Source organism: Strix aluco, chromosome 1 (assembly GCF_031877795.1).
Source record: "Strix aluco isolate bStrAlu1 chromosome 1, bStrAlu1.hap1, whole genome shotgun sequence".
Taxonomy (NCBI): domain Eukaryota; kingdom Metazoa; phylum Chordata; class Aves; order Strigiformes; family Strigidae; genus Strix; species Strix aluco.
The window spans coordinates 97,647,604-97,666,273 of NC_133931.1; the positions used below are offsets into that span (position 1 = coordinate 97,647,604).

The 18,670-nt window shown below is 41.2% G+C and overlaps 1 long non-coding RNA gene across 1 annotated transcript; it reads right to left on the bottom strand.

Annotated features, from left to right (window-relative positions):
* Window positions 1-10,774: 10,774 nt before the first annotated feature.
* Window positions 10,775-17,804, bottom strand: LOC141933587 (uncharacterized). Its single transcript, XR_012626134.1, has 2 exons — window positions 17,524-17,804; window positions 10,775-12,829 (listed from the first exon to the last, which is right to left on the bottom strand). It is a non-coding gene; the product is annotated as an uncharacterized LOC141933587 (long non-coding RNA).
* Between the last annotated feature and the right edge of the window lie 866 nt (window positions 17,805-18,670).

Genomic DNA, 18,670 nt, shown 5'->3' on the forward strand with positions numbered 1-18,670 from the left:
AGATGTCAGGATCAGGCTTTAAGTCTGTAGAAACAAGAGGCCCTATTACTCTTTTACTTGTAGATGTGCAACTGATGGGTGTTCAGCCTCTAGGAGTTTAGATGACTGAGATAAGGTTTCAGATAAACATCCAAATGTTTAGATTTTTATCTAAGCCAAAGCTCTGAACCTTTAAAGGATTACCCACCTCCAGGGATAATCCTGTAGTGATTTCAACACCTGTACTGAGTCAAAATCAGTTCAGAGTCTCCTGGCCACAAGAAATCGTTTGAGCCCACCCTATCATTTGTTTTGGATGGCTAAAACAGTCCATGTCAGATCTGAACACGATTAGCTGGGCACTCAGATTTTAAATGACTCCATCACAGGAAAGCCCCAAATAGTCATCAATAGGATCAGTTATTACCACAGAAAAACAACCTGTGACACTATGCTTCTGTGGTCTACAGAGTGGATATGCCCTGAATGTTTTTATGGTGAATCAGAAGCTCTGAATACCTCACAGTTTTATAGATATTTTAAATGAGCTGCTTTTGTGTCAGCATTTTACTTTGGAAGAAGACTTTGCTCCCCTTTCTTGCAGTTGTCATAAAAATGTGTTCATGTTGGCACATAGCAAAGCTCCACTGGAGGTTTGCAGGACTGATCATAAAAAAGTGCTGTCCCCAGATAAAGAGCAAGATATCTCATGAGTGTGCATTTCCATTTGTTACCCCAAGTGTATTGACATACTTAGAGGGAAACTTTTTTGGTCCTGTTCCAACATCTGTGCAGAACCCATGGCAGGATAGGCTGTATGCTCTTCTCCTTCCCAAGCAGCAGCTTGTCCAGGTGCCCTGAGGAGCAATTGGACTTTGAGCTTCATTCAGGCTTCTTCTAAACGAAGCAGTAACTCTTATCAGGATTTATGGAATTCTTCCAGCATATCTGACAAATTATTCTGGGTTTAGTTTCAGTTTTAGATGCTGTGATCATGCTTCTCAAGCAACCAGGAATTGGGAGGAAATGAAAAGAATTATGCCTAACATTTTATACATACCTATGCACATGCATGTGTATATGATGCACATTATTTCACCATGGATCTGAAAGTCCTTTACAAGTGTGAACTGATCATGCCACAAAAACCTCCTTTTCCTTATTAAAAAAAAAGTCAATGGGTATTATTCTGACAACAAAATTATAGGCAGAACACAATCTTCCCTGAGGCCTTTTGGCAAATCCTTTAGCTTTATTTGGACTGAGTCCCCTGTTAGCCTGAAAGGAAGGCAAAGGTTTTTTAATAGAAGGATTGCCCAGTAAACTGAACTGTTGTTTTCATGTTGGGTTTTGTTTTGGTTTGGTTTTTAAATCTAAGCAAGAAAAAGAGGGTTCACTATTCTTCACTTAAGAAGTTCATCTGCTGTAAGCTAACGTAACTCTGGAAGTAACTACTGGCTTTGATCACTTTCCTGAAGTACAATGGTATTTAAGGAAAAGCTGATCTTATTTTAATCACTGGTTCTTCAGCTCATCTTTGTAATTAGAAAGAAAGCTTGCCTCAACAGTGCTCAGGTGGAATGCATAGGAAACATATGATTAACTGGTGATTCTAAGTTTAGCATTTCACCTCCAGAAAGCAAAACAAGTATTGGGTGCAAAGTGGTTTCCATAAAGTCAAGAGACATTTGAAAGATGAAGTTAATTAACAATGGCCTATGTAATAAGCAAAAACAAAGGATGAAATTATAGTGAATTAAAGCCAGCTGGGATCTTGCTGTTGCATTCAACAGGGCTAGACTTTCAACCTTCCATTTTCGCACTGGGTCTTCTCTACGGATTTCATTTGACGTTCATGGTGAGGTGAGTTGCAGAGAAATTTATCAATAAGGAAAACAAGTACAGATTGGGTTTGCTTTTCTATGACAGTCCTATCTGATCAGCCTGAAATAGAAGCTTCTCACTGCCCTGTTGTGCATCCTACTGCTTGGTAACTTCAGACAAATGTTTTTAACAGAGTTCTGGTGATTAAGTTCTCCTTAATGTGTTGTAAATCCCTGGAAGTGGAGAAGGATGTTTTCCTGGAGAGAACAAACTTGTTTTTCCTTTTAAATGGAGCTGTTCTCTAGTAACTATGATGATGTGGCTACTGGCAAGTAGGCCTCTGCAAATGTATGTGTTAGGAATGCTTGGACTTAGGTAAAATAAAGATATGTTGCACCACAAGGTCAATATCTAGCTTATATGCAGATGATGGTCTGGGGAGTATTTTCATCCACATCACTGTATTATTGTAGGATACCTAGTATTTGCATCTCTGATTCATTGGTTATTCCCCCACCATCCCAAGAAAGACTTATCCCTGGTAGGAATTTAGCAAAAGTAAGGGAAGAGTTTACTGCATGAACAGGCAATGCTGTTCTCATTATAGTGCATACTAGGCAACCAAAATAAAACTAGGGGTTCCCAGGAGTTCCTTCAGTTTCTTCAGCCAATGCTTTCCATATCTCTGTGATATTCTCACCAACCTGTTTCACCCTAGAATTTAATGTCAAATTAAGTAAAATCCAGTGTGTACAATCTGAAGAGTGCAAATGCACAGAGAACTAGATATGAAGCCATTCACAGCTCTCTCTTCTGAAATTATATTGAGCACAGTCTTGTCTCTTGCTTATCTGTGTTTGTAATTGTAGCTCAAAGGATCATCAGAAAAAAGGTCATTTGCTAAAGTAGATTTTAGAGTCTACGCTACAAAATATAACACACTTAGAGTCAGAACAGGCTTTCTGGAATCTGACAGATATTCAAGTCTGGAATATTTTCTTTCCCTACTGAAATGAGTAACATGTGCAGTCTCAGTTTTTACCTGTGGAAAATATGATTGGTCCATGATAATGGTCTCCAATGCCAAAGCATTGATAGGAAATCAAATACTAGATTTTTTTTTTCCCAACTCTTTTCAAAAGCAGTTCAGAGTAGAAAGTGTTATTAACAGCAAATCCCCTGAACAATTAATTTAGGCACTTGATAGATCATTTGAAATCTCTAGAGAGATACAGAGAAAAATTAAAAGTTTCTTTAACTCAGAAGTTTTGGACTAGATGCAGAAGCTGTCTGATTTGAGGGAAGAGATCACGTACATAGGAGACAGACCAGCTATCTGGATTTAAATGTAATGTAGACTATTTTTCAGAATAGTTTCTCCTATTTGGTTTCTTGATTTCAAACTTTGATGCTGGTGTGACAATTTCTTTTAAAGACAAGAATCTTTATAAAAGTCCCTTTGATTCCATTTATTTCTATTTGCAGAAGAGCTAAGCAAGGGTCAAAAGGCCCCAGGAGTGCCTGACTCCTGGTAAAAGACAGTTAGCATTTCCTGAGCACAGTAAGCTTGAGATTACAGTTTGAAAAAGTGAGGAAGAAAGAAATCTATGAACCCACAGAAGGAGCAGAAACAACTTCCCTCCTACCACCTTGCTGAGATTTCATTTCACTGCACTCATCCCACATCACTGTGACTCTTGTGAAAACATGAAGTTACATCAGCCAGGTGCCTCAGTAAAAGGACTGGAGATACAAGGCCAGGTCTGCAAGGTAAAGTAGTGGCTATTTACCTGAACATGCCATGAAACAACACAGCAAACATACGTATTATAAATTTTATGAACCAAGCCTCAGGCTGCATGGTGAATAGGTTTGGATGATAAAGTAGTCTGTTGTTGTTACATGGGTATTTATTACCTGGTGAAACCTCTACAGCTGTTAATTGCATAAGAATGCTTATTTTAAACCTGCTGATCAGCAGGGACCAACTACCTCAATGATTATATTGCTGCAGCGTGTTCTTTATCTGACGTTTAATTGGGGGGGGGGAGGTTTGTAATAACGATTTCTCTTTCTGCTACACTCTGGCCATTTACCCATTATGTTACTGTCTGTTCCTCAGAGAGGACTGTCATAGTAGTGTAGACACATCTACTTGCCCAGTAAGTGATAAAATATACTAAGTTTTGCACGCTAGTCAGGAAAATCTAAGCTTCCCGATGCAAAATGTTAAGAAAGTTGCTTTGATATCTGCAGTTCCTTGGCAAGTCTCATTTGAAACACTTTGATATATAGAACATAATATTTTACAGATGAGTAAAAGGAGTCTCAGAGAGGCCAGACCGTGGCAAAAGCAACGGTCTTGATTTTTCATTCTCCAGAGTCGAACAGCCAAAGCAAATACAGATGCCACTCTTTTTCAGAATGGGTGTTTGCAGAGTTGACCTGCTCCTGGGCCATTTGAGTGTAAGACAACAGCTTACACATGATCAATTGCACATTCTTAGGGGACATATGAGACACCAATAAGCAAATAAAATATTGAAAAGGGAGGTGCAGCTGTGAGTCCCTCATACCTGACTAGTGAAGCCAGCAGTCTGGCTATCTCTACGCCAGTACAACAATACTGTCTCTTACAGCTTTTCATATTATGAATGGAGTCTGAAATATGCCCGGCTGAGAGGGGAAATTAAGAGAGGAAGACAGGGAAATGGACAGGAATGGGAGGAAAAGAAGAATAACAATGCATTGCTTTGAAAAGGTAGGCTTGACTCCAGTTCAACTTCAAACACTGCTGAGCTGCGCAGCGGCTCAGCAGCTGGGAGGTTTTCCTAGTGATACTGTGCTGGAGTGGCTTCTACTGCTGTGACACAGCCATGCTGCTGAAGACTCTGGGGAATTACCTTGGTATTTAATTTGTTGTTATGAAAACAGTGAGTTTGACTGCAGCAAGAATAGTTTCTTCCCAAACAGTTACCAGAATCCTATTGTTGTTCTCCTTCTTGTTGACCTTTTTGCTGGTTTTGCGATTATAATAATGATTTTCCCGGCTTTGCTATCTTGAATTTGTTTGATTTATATTGTGCCAGGAATTCAGAAGGGGAAAAAGCAGCCCATCTCAGGCAGAAGTTTTGCTAAATGAAGGATTTTAGAGAAGTAATTTTTTTGAATGGAATTGTGATGCAAAGAGAAAAATTTTCCTTGCTTTAAGCATTTTAGTTATATATGGCCATTAGAAGCATAGGGCCCATCTTCAGCTCCACCGTTATACTGCTACCACACAAGCTGTTCAATTGTGTTTTTTAAAAATTACATTAAAAGCAAATGCTACTTCTTTTGGAGTGTAAAGGCTGTGAAAAAGTCTTATAATGATTTTTGCATCTGTAACTTTGCTGAGATCAATTACTTCCCCGCTTAGTTTTGTTCTTTTCTAGGGGTATTTACTGGGCTTTCTACTCTAACTGACCCTCACGTAAAATTCTGAAGTTAAGAGAGAAGCCCTCAAAGAGCAGGTCACAAGTCTGCTCTGGATAGCTATAAATAGGCTTTACTCAGGATCCTGTTTGCAGCATCTCTGTGTGAAACCTTTCATTGACCTCCCATCAAGGTAAGGGTCAGGTAAGTCTGTTTTAGGCCATGCTTTACCCACTTGTGGTTCAGGGGACAACAGCATGACAAAATCATTTCCAGTTCTATTCTCCTGTGTCTCCAGAGACCCAGAGTTTAATTTCTCAAAGTGCCCAAGACATGGCAATCTTAAGAAGGTGTTGTCTTGGCTGGTGCAGAAATTGAATTATTGTAAAATTATCTGGCTATGAAATATGGCACCAGGACAGCTGCATGAGCTCCCCCTTGCCCTCTGCTAGTGGCCCATGACATTGTCACGAGTGAATATGTAATTATGCCTCTGTCTCCATTCAGCCCGTGTCTCTTGTTGTATTTTTAACAAATCTTGCATGATATCCAAGATACGAGCAGCAAGCTAAAAGCTAGCGAAAGTTTCTGTTAACTTAGACACAGATTTGTGTAAATTTATGATGCTCTTTTGAAAGCCAATTATAATAATGAAAGAATATAAAATTATTCTTACATTTCCTACAATAAATGCTCTTTATTGTAGATAACTGACTGTATTTGAGGTAACATTTGCATACAAAACTATGCACCACTATAATAAGATAACATAGTCATTATGATGCTATTTGCTGTGTTTATACAGTATGCTGATTCAGTTCCTGCACATTACTTTTCCTTTACTACTTACAGCTGTATTTAAAAAAAAAAAAAAAAAACAAAAAAAAAAAAAACAAAAACAAAAACCAACAACCAAACCACCAAACAACAAACCACAGAAAAGTACTACATTTTTTTGGAATTTGCGTATGAAACTGTATGTTATCTGTGCTCTGCAAAGCTTGCATTTTAATTGACATTTCTTATCTGCAAGGACGTACTTTTTTCAATAAGGGCGGTATGCCATAAGCTACTTATGAAAGTCCCATTAGGAGACAATTATTTTAATTATTATATAAAGAGTACTGTTAAAAACATCCTATCAACTTCAGGAGTACAAAAGAGACCTCTCCATTTTACACTCAGTTCTCCCAAGAGAGCTTGCAATCCACAGAGAGAAAGCTAGTAAGGAACAACCGGAGAAGCATGCAGGAGCTGGGACAACAGCATGGCTTCAAGAAAACACAAACACAGTCTTGAACATGTTTTATTAGGACCTAGATGAACGAACTATAGAACTATCCTGTCTACTGTATGTATTTTGTTCTTAAATGACAGTAATGAAAGTAAAAGAAGGCAAGCATTAATTGCTGGTTTGCTACCACCTCTTCCAGCAATGTGTCATTTGCACATATTTCTGTAAAAAACAATGCTCTTTATAGCTTTTTTCTTGAATTCTGCATGTAGTATTCATATATACTGTGCCCACAGACCCTGTAAAGATGGATTTTATGTGCCCCATTAAAGACTTTTTATTAGTTTGTTACCAAAGGTACCAGCTCACATTAGCCTCTTTTTTCCACATGGTTATTTGCATAGATATTTGCAGTAGTAGATTTTAGCATAAGGCAGGGAAATAGTTCAAGAAGAGCAACGTGCTGCTGCAGTTTAATGAAAGAGTCCAAGCTCCACGTGAAGAGGCCACAGAACTGTGCTCACCCTCATTTGTTATTTTTCTCCATTTTCCTCGGCAGCACTGTCTAATACTCATCCTCGCAGCACAGATGGAAATGACTCAATAAATCTCCACCTGGGGAATATCAAAACCTAGACAGAGTTGAAATATTGCTGAAAAAGAGAGAGAGACATTCAACATAAAATCAGGCAAATTAGTCCAATGCTGGAACAGAGTTAGTACACTGGTCTTCCTCCTTGTCCCTTGCCCTCCCCTGGGTTTCCTGAAATCCATGTCGAGCATGGGTGTTCGCTTATTTCAGACTCCTGGAATTTAAGTTCATGCACTGGAAAGGGAGAATGGGTTTATGGAGCCATGACTCATCCCAAGGCACAGAAGAAAACACTTTGACCAGTGCTCTGGCCTCGCTCAAAGTCCATTTCTCAAGGGTGGTCTTGCAATCAATGGCTTGGAGAAAGCATGTGGATCCCTGCTGCCAGACCCAGATAGGTGGACACTGACCCAACCAAACCTCTTCTGGCTAAAAGCTTCATCCTGCAAGACCACTGAGACTTCAGACCTCGATGTGGTAAATGGTGAGATTAAACCAAACACTACCCTTCCTAATGGCCTTTTGGATGCTGTCCTCAAGCAGTAAGAAAGGGCCGAAAATATTGTCAGAGCAGAAGGCTACTCTATGTCCGTTGCCAAACAAAATGTTCTCAGGACTCCAGTAAGATTTCTGGGAAAGGATTTTTCTCTTCACAGAAAGGTCTTCTTAACACTTTGCAGGGCAACTGTCAGGTGAGTGACTGCTTTGATTTTCAGGTTTTTCAGCATTTTCTTCCTGTGTGCCCACTGGCACTTGTGGAAAGCAGATGCAGATGATCTTCTTAAACATCAGGTGCCACAAGAGGAAAGAACTAGGAGATAGGAAGCTCTTCTCACCACCCTTTGTTGCCTTTCAACTGGGCTTTTGGTACAGCGGTGCACAAGTTAAATGAGATGGGGCAAAGACACTTGCTCTAGATTGCACAAGTGGTCAAGGGAAGCAAATCCTGAGCCCTTAGCCCAGCCTTCAGCTGCTGTTTTCCTCCTCATGTGCCAGCACTCAATTTAGGAGCTGCTTAGCAGCACAGATCAAGGCAAGAGTTATCTTTCAGTTGTGTGTTTGTACAGCACCTAACACAGTGAAGCCCTTCTCCTTAACTGCAGCTTGGAGACATTAGCACAACACAAATAGTAAATAATAATCAGGTTAAAGATAGCACTGAATTAAACCAGAGCAATACATCTATTGGAGGCCAAATGGCACACTAGTGCCAGCTCAGGCAACTGGTTTTCAAAACTGGAAGAGAACATTCCTCTGCAGTAAAATAAACACTATTCTTTCTCATGAGCTAGATAAAGCATTGTGTGTTTCTGATAAATCCATATGGTTTGCTTGCTTGCAGAGAAAAGCATGAAGAACAACAATTCCCCATATTTCTTCCTCAGAAGTTGCATTATCAATAAATGCCTGTGATATCAGTCGGGTTCTTTAGCCCACACATCCGGCCAGTATCTTAATTGCAATAACTTCACGTCCCAAAAAGCCAATGCAGTGATATACAAAGGACCTGATTCCAACCCCTAACCTCTCAGAGCCCGGAAAGTCTTTCAGCATTCCTGCAAACTTACATAAGAGAGAAAGAGCAGATAACATTGTATGCTTGCAGTTAAACATGCAGGATGCTTGTGCCCTCTTGCAGAAAGGAGTGAAAGAATGGCCTCTTGGGAAGTTGTTCTGAATTAGAAAATGGCCTTACAACTGAAGAATTTGGAGTGCAAAACCAAGGACCCCTGGGATTGTCCAAATTGTTTTTTCAACTCTCCAAAATGACTTCATTGCACTTTTTTCTACGGTCTATGACAACCCAAAACCTACTGAATAAACAGACAAAATACTGTATGTGGTGTTTATATATATACTGAGCTAGGCCTTACGGGCAGCATCATATGAAGTGGACAGAGGACAGGCCTGACTTATTCTTAAGTGGAGAAGGAAATTCTCTCAACTTAAAATGTTTCCTTTAATTTAATTTGTCTTTAGAATTGGGAACTACAGACCAGAACTGGGAAGCCAGACAGGTCTGACTTCCATCCCTGGGAAGGCAATAAATGGCCCCGCACATCTCTTGGGCAGGAGTGACCTTTGGGGAAGGGAGTGCCTGTCTCTGGGTCTCTAGGAGGGTGTAGGTAGCATAAGGGTGAAAGGAATCCTATCAGCATAATTTTTGAAACATCTGACTCGTCAAAAGACTTTTACAAGGTGCCACACTAAAGGTTATTGAAGAAACTAACTGTCCAGAGCATTACAGCCAGCAGTGGAGAGTCCCCAGGGAAGGGTGCTGCATCTTTATTGATAATAGAGAAGAGAAGGGAGTGAATGGTAAAATGCGCAAGTTTGCAGATAATACTAAACATTTCTCCGTAGGCAAATGCCATGTCAGGTTCAGAAGGACCACATAAGTATACAAAAATGTGGCAGATGAGGTCCAGGTAGGTAAATGAAAGGTAATGCATCTTTGGAGAAATAATCTAAACCAGGCCTTCATAATGCTGAACTCTAGTAGTTCCAGCACAGGAAAGAGATCTCGGCGTTGTCAGTGGCAGTTCTCAGAGATCATCTGCTTGGTGAGCAACAGCAGCCAGAAAAGCCAGCAAAGCATTGGCCATCACAAGGAGAGGGGTATGGATAATGAGAGAAAGAGTGCCATTTTCTGTTCTTCATCTCGAGGAGGATATAGTGGAGCTAGACAAGATCCAGAGACAGGCAAGGAAAACTGCTCAGAGACTGCTGATGGGATGCTATTTTATGAAGACAGACTAAAAAGTTTGAATCACTTCAATTTGGAGAGAAGGAAGATGGGGGTGTGAGGGAGGGGATGGTAAAAACTTATGGAATCACAAAAGTTGATGGATTAGGTGAAGGTAAAAGGGTTATTTACCAAATTCCTTAATGCTGGAACTGGGGGACATTTGTTGAAACTAGTAAGAAATCAGTTTAACGCAGATAAAAGAGTATACTTCTCTTACATGGCTGGCAATGAAGTTCTGGGATTTGTTGCCACAAAGTTTCAGGCAGAGAGTGTCTGCTGGTTCAGAGTGAGATCAGACAAACTCAGTGACATCAGGTCCACAAGTAAAGGCCAAAGGAAACTGTCTCCTATCATCCCTAATACATCCATGTGGGTCTTGGAGGAGAACAAACAGTAGAGACCACAGAAAGTGGTCAGGTCCACTTGCTGTCTTTGAATAGTGTGACCTATTTTTTGCCACTGTTTGAGATGCAATATTGGGCTAGATGAACTACTGGTCTGATCCAGTATATCTCTATAGAGACAAATAAGTAGTGATTTTCAAAGCTGTGGAGGGTAAACAGACATGTCTTTCACTGATGTTTTATCTAAATCTTTTAGGCTGGTTAAAAAAGCTCTGCTTAGCTTCACACACCTGGTAACTCTTCAGTACTGGATCCACTGGGAGCAGCCAGTGCCATTTACTGCCAGGTGAGCATGGTTTGCTCTCCTTTCTCTTATTCTTTTGTTTCCACTTGCTCTTTCATTGTCAACAAGAGCTGCACAGAATGCTTCACTGTCAGCTAGCAGCCAGAACAGCTCCTTTTGGGGTTAAGTGGATATGAAACAATTCAAAATTTGATTTATTGTTTTTCAGGGATAAGGGAAGTAGAAAGGTGTCAATCTGCTGATCTCCAGCAGTACTGTTATATAAGGTATGGACTTGTATCAAAGACTTTCTGTTTAGGAGTAATGAGGAAGAGTACTGCTGCACTCAGATAGGTGTCCTTTTGGTTATATTTTATTCTAAATTACTTTTACATGTGTTAATGCAACTGAATTTCATGGGTATGCAAAAGAATGGAGAAGTGAGATGGCATTGCTGTACTTCAGATAGTAATGAAGGTAGTTAATTATGACACAATTTAAGGGTAAGCAATTCTTACTTGAGAAATTTTTGGAAGGGGTCAGGGTGACCCCCTGCAAGGTGTTAAAAAAAAAAAGTTCTTTCCCAGAATAGTCTGACCTTTTGTCCAAAGCCATATGGGCAATGTATCTGGGACATATGTATGAATATGAGACAAAATAGAAGATTCAATGTGACGGTTACCAGGCCAGGTCTGAGTGCATGCAAGAAGTACAAGACAGGCAAATTTGTGGGCTGCATTAAGTCTTTAGTTTGTACACTTCTGAAAATCTAAGCAATACTTCTACTAGTTGTTAAGAAGGAATTTGCTTCTTCCTGGCAGTTACTCTGATCTACCAGGTGTGTGTGGTCTCTTTCCTTTCTGCTGCTGCCCTTTTGTTCTGACTTCTTTAGACAAAAAAAAAAAAAAAAAAGGCAGCTGGACAGCTTTAGTCTGTTAAATAGTCCACATTACTTACAAGGCTACTCTCCTCGCTGACCCTTAACAGTTTAGTAGCTATGAACGTTAAGAGGCTCAGTCTTAATCTTCTGTCTTCAAAGGAGCCAGAGCTGCTGCAGAATGTGGCCTTTTGATTGTGGCTTTCCCTGAATTTTAGAAACCCACCTTTGACAGCTGGTCACTTCCATGCTTTTATCTAGATGCCAACAACAGTAAAATTAACGTAAATTACATAGACTTGTCTGAGGGCTTTCATTACTCCTTGATGCTTTGCTCTCCTCCTGGCACAAGCTCTCTCAAATAGTGTGTTAAATAGCAGACTGCTACCTAAGGGACAAAATGTTCAGAATCCTTGGATGTACAGCCCAGAGAAAATATGCTGGCCAAGGAGCGCTCTGGCTCAAGAGTATGGCTTTTGTGTCTTTACTCTGAACTGAGGAAACATGGCACACAAGTGATGTGATGAAACTGTCTCACCATGTGGTGTCAGGGACTGTCTTTCTGTAATCTGCACAGATGTCAAGACTGGACCCAAAAGGAAGCTCAATATTTGGGGAAAACAGTGTTTTTCAGCAAGAGAGAGTTGTTGGGCTGGTGCTGTCAGTAGATTTTTTTTGTTTATATTTTTTTTCCCCCAGGGATAGTAGTGTTCTGCCATGGTTCAAACAGGTAGTATTTCCCATTTCTTACTCTCCTTGATTTCTTTGGAGCACTGTGCTCTGGGCAATAAGCATAGAGGAGAACTGTGGACATGCTTGTGAACCTGGGCTGATTCAAAGAGCATGCACAACACTAATATTTAAGGGTTATGAATTTGATCCTTTCCTATCATTCCAAGATGCACCTGGGCGTCTCTATGGCATAAGACACCTGCATGCCTGATGTGCATGAGAGCTCAGTACCACAGAGAGTATTTTTCTCTCTGGGGACAGATACATGTAAATTTCTTCGGGCTTCCCTGGAGGTTTTGTTGCTCTTTCCCACTTCTGTTACAGACTGCAACAACCATCAGACATGGGACAAGCACAGGGATGTTCACTCTCATCATTCTGGGACAATGGCTAAGATGTCAGCTTACAAAAAACTTTAGAAAAAAAAAAAAAAGGAAGAAAATAAAAAGGGAGCAGTGAGGTGATCACATTGTAAAAACAGTTTCCTTGCTGTATCTAGAATCCAGAAGTGTAAGACCAAGGTGTTAACTATTGGCAATGTACTGCGCTGGAATCACATATGGATGCTGCTGTGCTCCTGTCTCCGGGAGCACCAGTGATGCATGTGGGCCTGCTGGTTTCCCTCGGATGCTTGCACAAACACCAGCGACTGCTGTTGGGGAAGGCTTGCAGGATTGAGCCACAAGGGCCTGGGTAGGGTTTCTGTACACTCGAAGGTCTTGACTTGGTTGTGCGACATTCCTTCATATCCTGTTCTCTCTTGCTGACCTTTCTTCCTTGTTTTCCATGTGACTGACAGCCCTTTAAAATACAAAGCAACAGGATAGTGTCGGATGGTGGGAGGAAACATTGTCATCAGTTTGGGATATCATTATTGAAACAGCTTCAAGTTATCAACAGCTTTAAGGGGGAAAAATGCTGATATTTGTTTTTTGCCATGCATACTATTCCCCATTCATTAATTGCTTTCTTGGCTCTCTGACCCACTTTCCTGCAATAAGAGTTCTATGGAAAATCTAATATTTCTTATCCTGATGTCTGTATCCTTGGGCTGAAGATTTTCAGTTCTGCTTGCTGGCAAACCCTTCTAAGACTCTTTTGACTATAACTAGACAAGACCTTTCCTTCCTAACAGTTTGGAAATCATGTCCTAATCTTCCCTTTTTACTGAGTTTTCTTTGTTACTCATCACAGCTGCTAAAAGAACTAAAACATAATTCTGGAGGAATTATTTGATTTTGCTGAACTCTTAGGGGCCACAGGGGTAACACTGTACCAGATCCCTTGTCTCCAGGATCATCACACTAATTCCCTGTATAAAACACCACTAAAAGAGGTTTGACTGTAGTAATTAGTGTCCCCAAACCTGCCATTTATCTAACAATCACAGAGTTTTGCAAACATTCATTAACTACATTCTCAGCAGCCTGGTCCCTTTAATTTTGCTGCTCTAACTTAGTGCCACAATAGCCACTGTTTTTAATAAGGTAATTACTAGCCTCGCTTTAGCATCGTATAAATTGATAGACAAAAAATTGCATTAGGTGGCTGCCTGATTAAACACTGCATATGTAGTAGAGGAATTAGGTCTGCATCTGACTCCGTGAATTCTATTTTGACAACTAGGGTAATCTTGTTTTCTGATTCTGTAAAGTTCATCTAGGGTCTCCCCTAGTGCGTCCATATGGTAATAGGGAAGAAAATAACAAAAGATGGGAACAAGCGGTTGATAGGCGAATAATAACTTCATTTTTTTAAACCCCAAAGAGCAGAATGCTAACTGATGACAAATTTCTCACTGAAGGAGTTGAGCTGCCTTAAAATGTTGCCAAGACCATAGGGAGTAAGAAGTGTTTGTGGGTAGTCCTGATGTAGAGAGAAACTAACTTTAGGGGCATGGAGCAGTGGAGAGGACAGCTCACCCAGGAGCAGGGACCTTCTCTGTGTGACAAATGCAGCGGTGAATATGGGTGCTACAATTGCAACAGCTATAGTCATTGCCAGCTAGAGCTACACGGGTGAGCTATTTACAATTAATAAGCTTTGTGTACTTTGAAGATCAGAGAATCCACCTGGTGTAACCTGTGGTTGACAATATGGACCATGGACAGTCCTGCCCTGAGATCAGTAACCCATGGTGCAATTTCACAGTCGCTGTGGGCCAGTCTGAGGCCACTATGCTCCCACTCACTCTCCCCTTCCAGCACCTCTCTGCACTTCTGTTCATGCTCCATCCTTTGCGCTAGCTCTAGTGTCTGTGAAACCAATTTGAAACTACCAAAAAAAGTGTAGTTTTCAGTCTGCTCCATAACTGCAGTGTTGAATGAGGTGGGATGACATAGCTAGGGGATGAGAAGGCTGTCCTTGGTTTGAGAGGGTGAAACCACCAGATTATAGTTGGGATCATCTAAAGCATCTCTTTTGGAGATCCCATATGGTCCTGAATCAGAAATATTAATGTTTGGAAACTCCCATTGTTGCCCTTTATTTTGTACCTGGGATAAATTAGCATTTTCTGGAGCACAGTACTGCCTTCAGCGATGTCACTAGAACATCCTTTTCTTTGACAGAAAAGGGTTTTTTCCCCACTTATCATATTGGAAGTTGAAAACCTTGAAGAAATCTATAACCTGCCCATGAGATTCCAGTGACTTGATACAAGGGCAGGATTTCAAAGTGCAGGATGCAAGGGTAGGGTTTCAAATAAAATGGCATTTGCATAACTTGCCCTCCTGTGATATTCTGTAAAAGTCATAGTCTAACTAGCATTTATGACTTCTAAAACCTTTATCACGGGGCCACAGTGGTGGCAGCAAGCTCAGTGTTTGAATAACTACAGCATGTAGTATGTTAAAAACAAGGCTCGAATTCTAGTCACAGATGGGCAACATTCAAATGGCAGGGGCAAGGGAAAAAGTTATTTGCTAAGATGTGATGCATATATTTGAAGATTAGAAAAAGGAAATAATATGGAAGTAACAATTAAAAAAACCCAACCTTTTAGGCAAGAATTGCTTATGCATTATATTTTTTTTAAAGGGAAAAACAGTATCTCTACAGGCTAAGGTACAAATGCGTGAAACTGGCTGATGAGGACTAGTAGTAGGTCAGTTGTAAATCAGTTAGTGAAAAGCAGGGTTAAGGTATGGTAGGATATACAGATGGTGCTTCTTGAAGCAATTAATTTTCACCTGTCCCTATGTAAACAGGTTTTTTTGGCTACATGTGAATTGTCTAAATCCTACTGAAACCAATGAAAAATTGGTTTCTGATATGCCACTGAAAAAAATCTTTTCTCCTCCAAATGTTCTGCTCTATTCCCATTTTATCCTGTCTTTTACTACCTGAAAATCTTCTGGCTGATGACTTTTTTTTTTTTAAAGTGTTGGATCTTGTGCCTGTATTCTGCTACTATTCGCAGCACCTGATATTTCTTTTGTTGCTCAGGCTGTGTTAGAGTCTTCAACCCTATGGTGATCACAGCCTAGAGATGAGCCCTTACATTCAACAAGGCCTGGTCCCCTCTTCAAGCTCGCAGATTTGTGCAGGTATTGAGTGTAATCTTGGCCTGTACATTTTGTGATCTTACGATGAAGATGACAAACAAGATGCTGCGGGCAAATAATTGCTTTAAAGGCCTAAAAGGCAAAATAATCCTAATAGTGTGTGAATTTACTAGCTTCTAGTATTGACATGCTGGATGGGAGCAGAGAACTTTGCTTCCTAAATGCTGCATGAAAGCTGAAACTATGGTAGAAAAGCAAATTGGAAAGCCTTGGAAGAGCCACTGAGAAGAACCCATAAGTATGCTGGAACAGAGAGTGCATTGGCCAGGAGCTCTTGGAAAAAGTTAGGCTGGGGGGGTGATGACATGATGATAGCAATATAAATAAGTGAAAGGAAATTGTATGAAAGAAAGGAAGAGGGTTATCTGGATTATCTAGAAAGTGGCTGAACAGAGTTTGGCCTAAAATTAAAAATGGAAAAAGAATCAGGCTAGACATAAGGAAAAAATTTATAACCTTAAGCATGCCTAGAATAGACTGTCAGACTGTAGCAGAGGCAATGACATGGGTGGGCGAGACTAGATAGGATAAGACAATAGCAAGAATAAAGTAAGGAAATAATCTTTGTGGTGTGGATGACTGGAGTGGACGACACAATTTGTGTTTTTCCAGGCCTGGCTGTCTATTTATAGTTCAAGGGAGGCAGTAAGTAAAGCTCCTGCACTTGTCAGTGGTGGTTGGCTACGATGGCACATCATGATAAGCTTCCTGTGCCTCTGCTTGGTTTCGTGGAGATGCAGCTGTGAAGGAGGATCACCAGCCCAACACTTGCCAGAGTTCAGGTTGCACAAAGTGACATGAAAAGGAAGAGATGAGCCATCAGCCACAGCTGCGGTGCTCAAATCTTCTAGGCTTTGGAAGTTTCAAACTGCAGCTGGGACAGTTGTCTTGGATGCCTAAATTGGCTTGAACTGCCCAGGTCTGTTACTCAAAGGTCTGTCATCCTTGCACCAACTTAATTATTCATACATCTGCCGCCTTTAAACAAATCTCACTCGATCTCCAGTGTGGTGACGTGGACTGTGCACCCCAGCAGATTATAATAACAGGGTGGCTACAGGCTCCACTAGTATCAGTTTCCCACAAAAAAAATCACATCTGCACCTATTTCTATTTTTTTTTATACTCCCTACAGTGGAATGAGAAAGAATAATATGAAAAAATGAAGGTTATGAGAAGCATGAATTTGCCATGCTGGGTTTTTGGTTTGCTCATGATGTCAGGGTTTGGGAATTTTAATTTTTTTTTCCTGACTTATGTGTTAATGCAAGCTTAGTCTGCTTCAGAAGGACACCAAAGGAAAATGTCCATTAGGAGACCTTTTGGCCCTTTCTGTTTGTTCTGTGTGGGAATTTTTTTGTTTAATTTTGTAGCGATAGGCCCATACTAGGCTAAAATGAATGTTTAAAGGAAGTAACCCTAAATGTGCCTTCAGGTCCATTCTCTCAGCCCAGACAGGAATGGAAGGGAGATCTTTAAACTCTTCTTCTTGCAAAGTGAAGGGATCTGCATTTCTAACCTAGAGAGTCATTTTTCCCATACTTGGTGTTCAGTAAGCTCTTCACAGAGTTGCAGTTACATGCCAGAGACATACCAAAAGGAAAGAAACAAGATTCTGAAGTACTGCCAAATACTGCACATTGTTACGCACTAAGGCGCTCCTTGCGCACCTGTTGGGCAGCTGGCATTGGTGTGCAAATATTCAGGTGGCAATCATCTTACATTTACATGGCTCTGTCCCGATCCAATATCGGAGCGGGTTCTTAAACAATCCCAAGAGCGAGATTAAGACACAAACGAGGTCAGATGCCATACAACCTTGTGAACTTTATTTTCTGTAACAATTAATAATAGCGATAGGACAGAGAGAAAAAGAAAGGGAAAGTCAGAATCCCTAAGCAAGAAAACCGTAGAGATGCAGCTAATTACCACCACCACCAGGGATCCAGCGATGTTCCGTTGGCTCGGGCTCGGTGTAGGTCATGGTGCTCCAAGCTCCGCCAAGGTCCCAGCGCCAAGTAACAAGCATAACAAGCATCGAAGAAGGATGCACACCGAGGGAGGAGTACGCAGTCCTTTTATTGTCCCAGTCCCCACGATTTCTCCGAAGAGTCCGCCCATTTCCACGGAGCTCATTGTAATATGTGCCGCTCCGTGGTCCTCCATGCGTACATGCCCAGGTGTTCATGGTGATCGTGCTGGCGGAGGAGGGGGGGGTCGACCTGCGGTCCCTTATCTTCCTCGCCCTGACTTCCTCTTCACCCAGCTTGTGCGCAGGTACAGCTTGGCAGGCACTGCCAAGGCTGTCGTTGTTCTAGCTTTGAGCAGATGTCGTGGTTTCGTCTGGGACTCTGTGTCTCCTCCAAAGCGTACTCCTTCAGAGCCACAGGATGCTGCAGCCAGAAAGTGGTAGTTGCCAAGCAGCAATGTTGAGACAAGCAAAGTCTAACACAGTTCCTTACAGGCTCTTTATGTGGGAAATACTGATCCTGTCCCCCAGTAAAGGCAGTGAGAGTTTTGCTGCTGATTGCTGCTCAGAACAGACACTGCAGATTTGGAGGAGTTTCTCAGGAGAGCAAAGAAAATTGAGGGTTGTCTGCAAACCCTGAGGAGGAAGAGGTTGAAAAGGTGGCAAATACTTCCTTAAAATCAGAAAGTAAAAGGACTGAATGTCATGACACTGGGCCAAAAGTTGCTGGATTTAGGTGGCAAGGGAGGGAGGAAATGCTGTAGTCTTTTGTCAGGGCAGGGAAACACGTTTTCCAAATGTTCTGCAAAAGGGGAATTCCACAAAAATTTCAAAACTGAAACACATTATCCAGGAAAATTTTAAACTTCCTTTGAGGAGTGAGATCTAACCTCCAAGACATCTAGAGGAGCCAGTGTTCCTGAGGTCTTTGGTCTCCTAGCTGTGGCCAGCCCAGCAATGACCTGCCCTGGAGCAGGGTTCCCTGCAGCCCTCAGCAGTATGTCAGACAACCCAGCAGGAAACACCTCCAGGACCCAGTCCTGTCTGTGCTTTATCAGAAGATTGTCAAACAGACCTATTTCCCGAAGACATTTTCACTCTGAATTA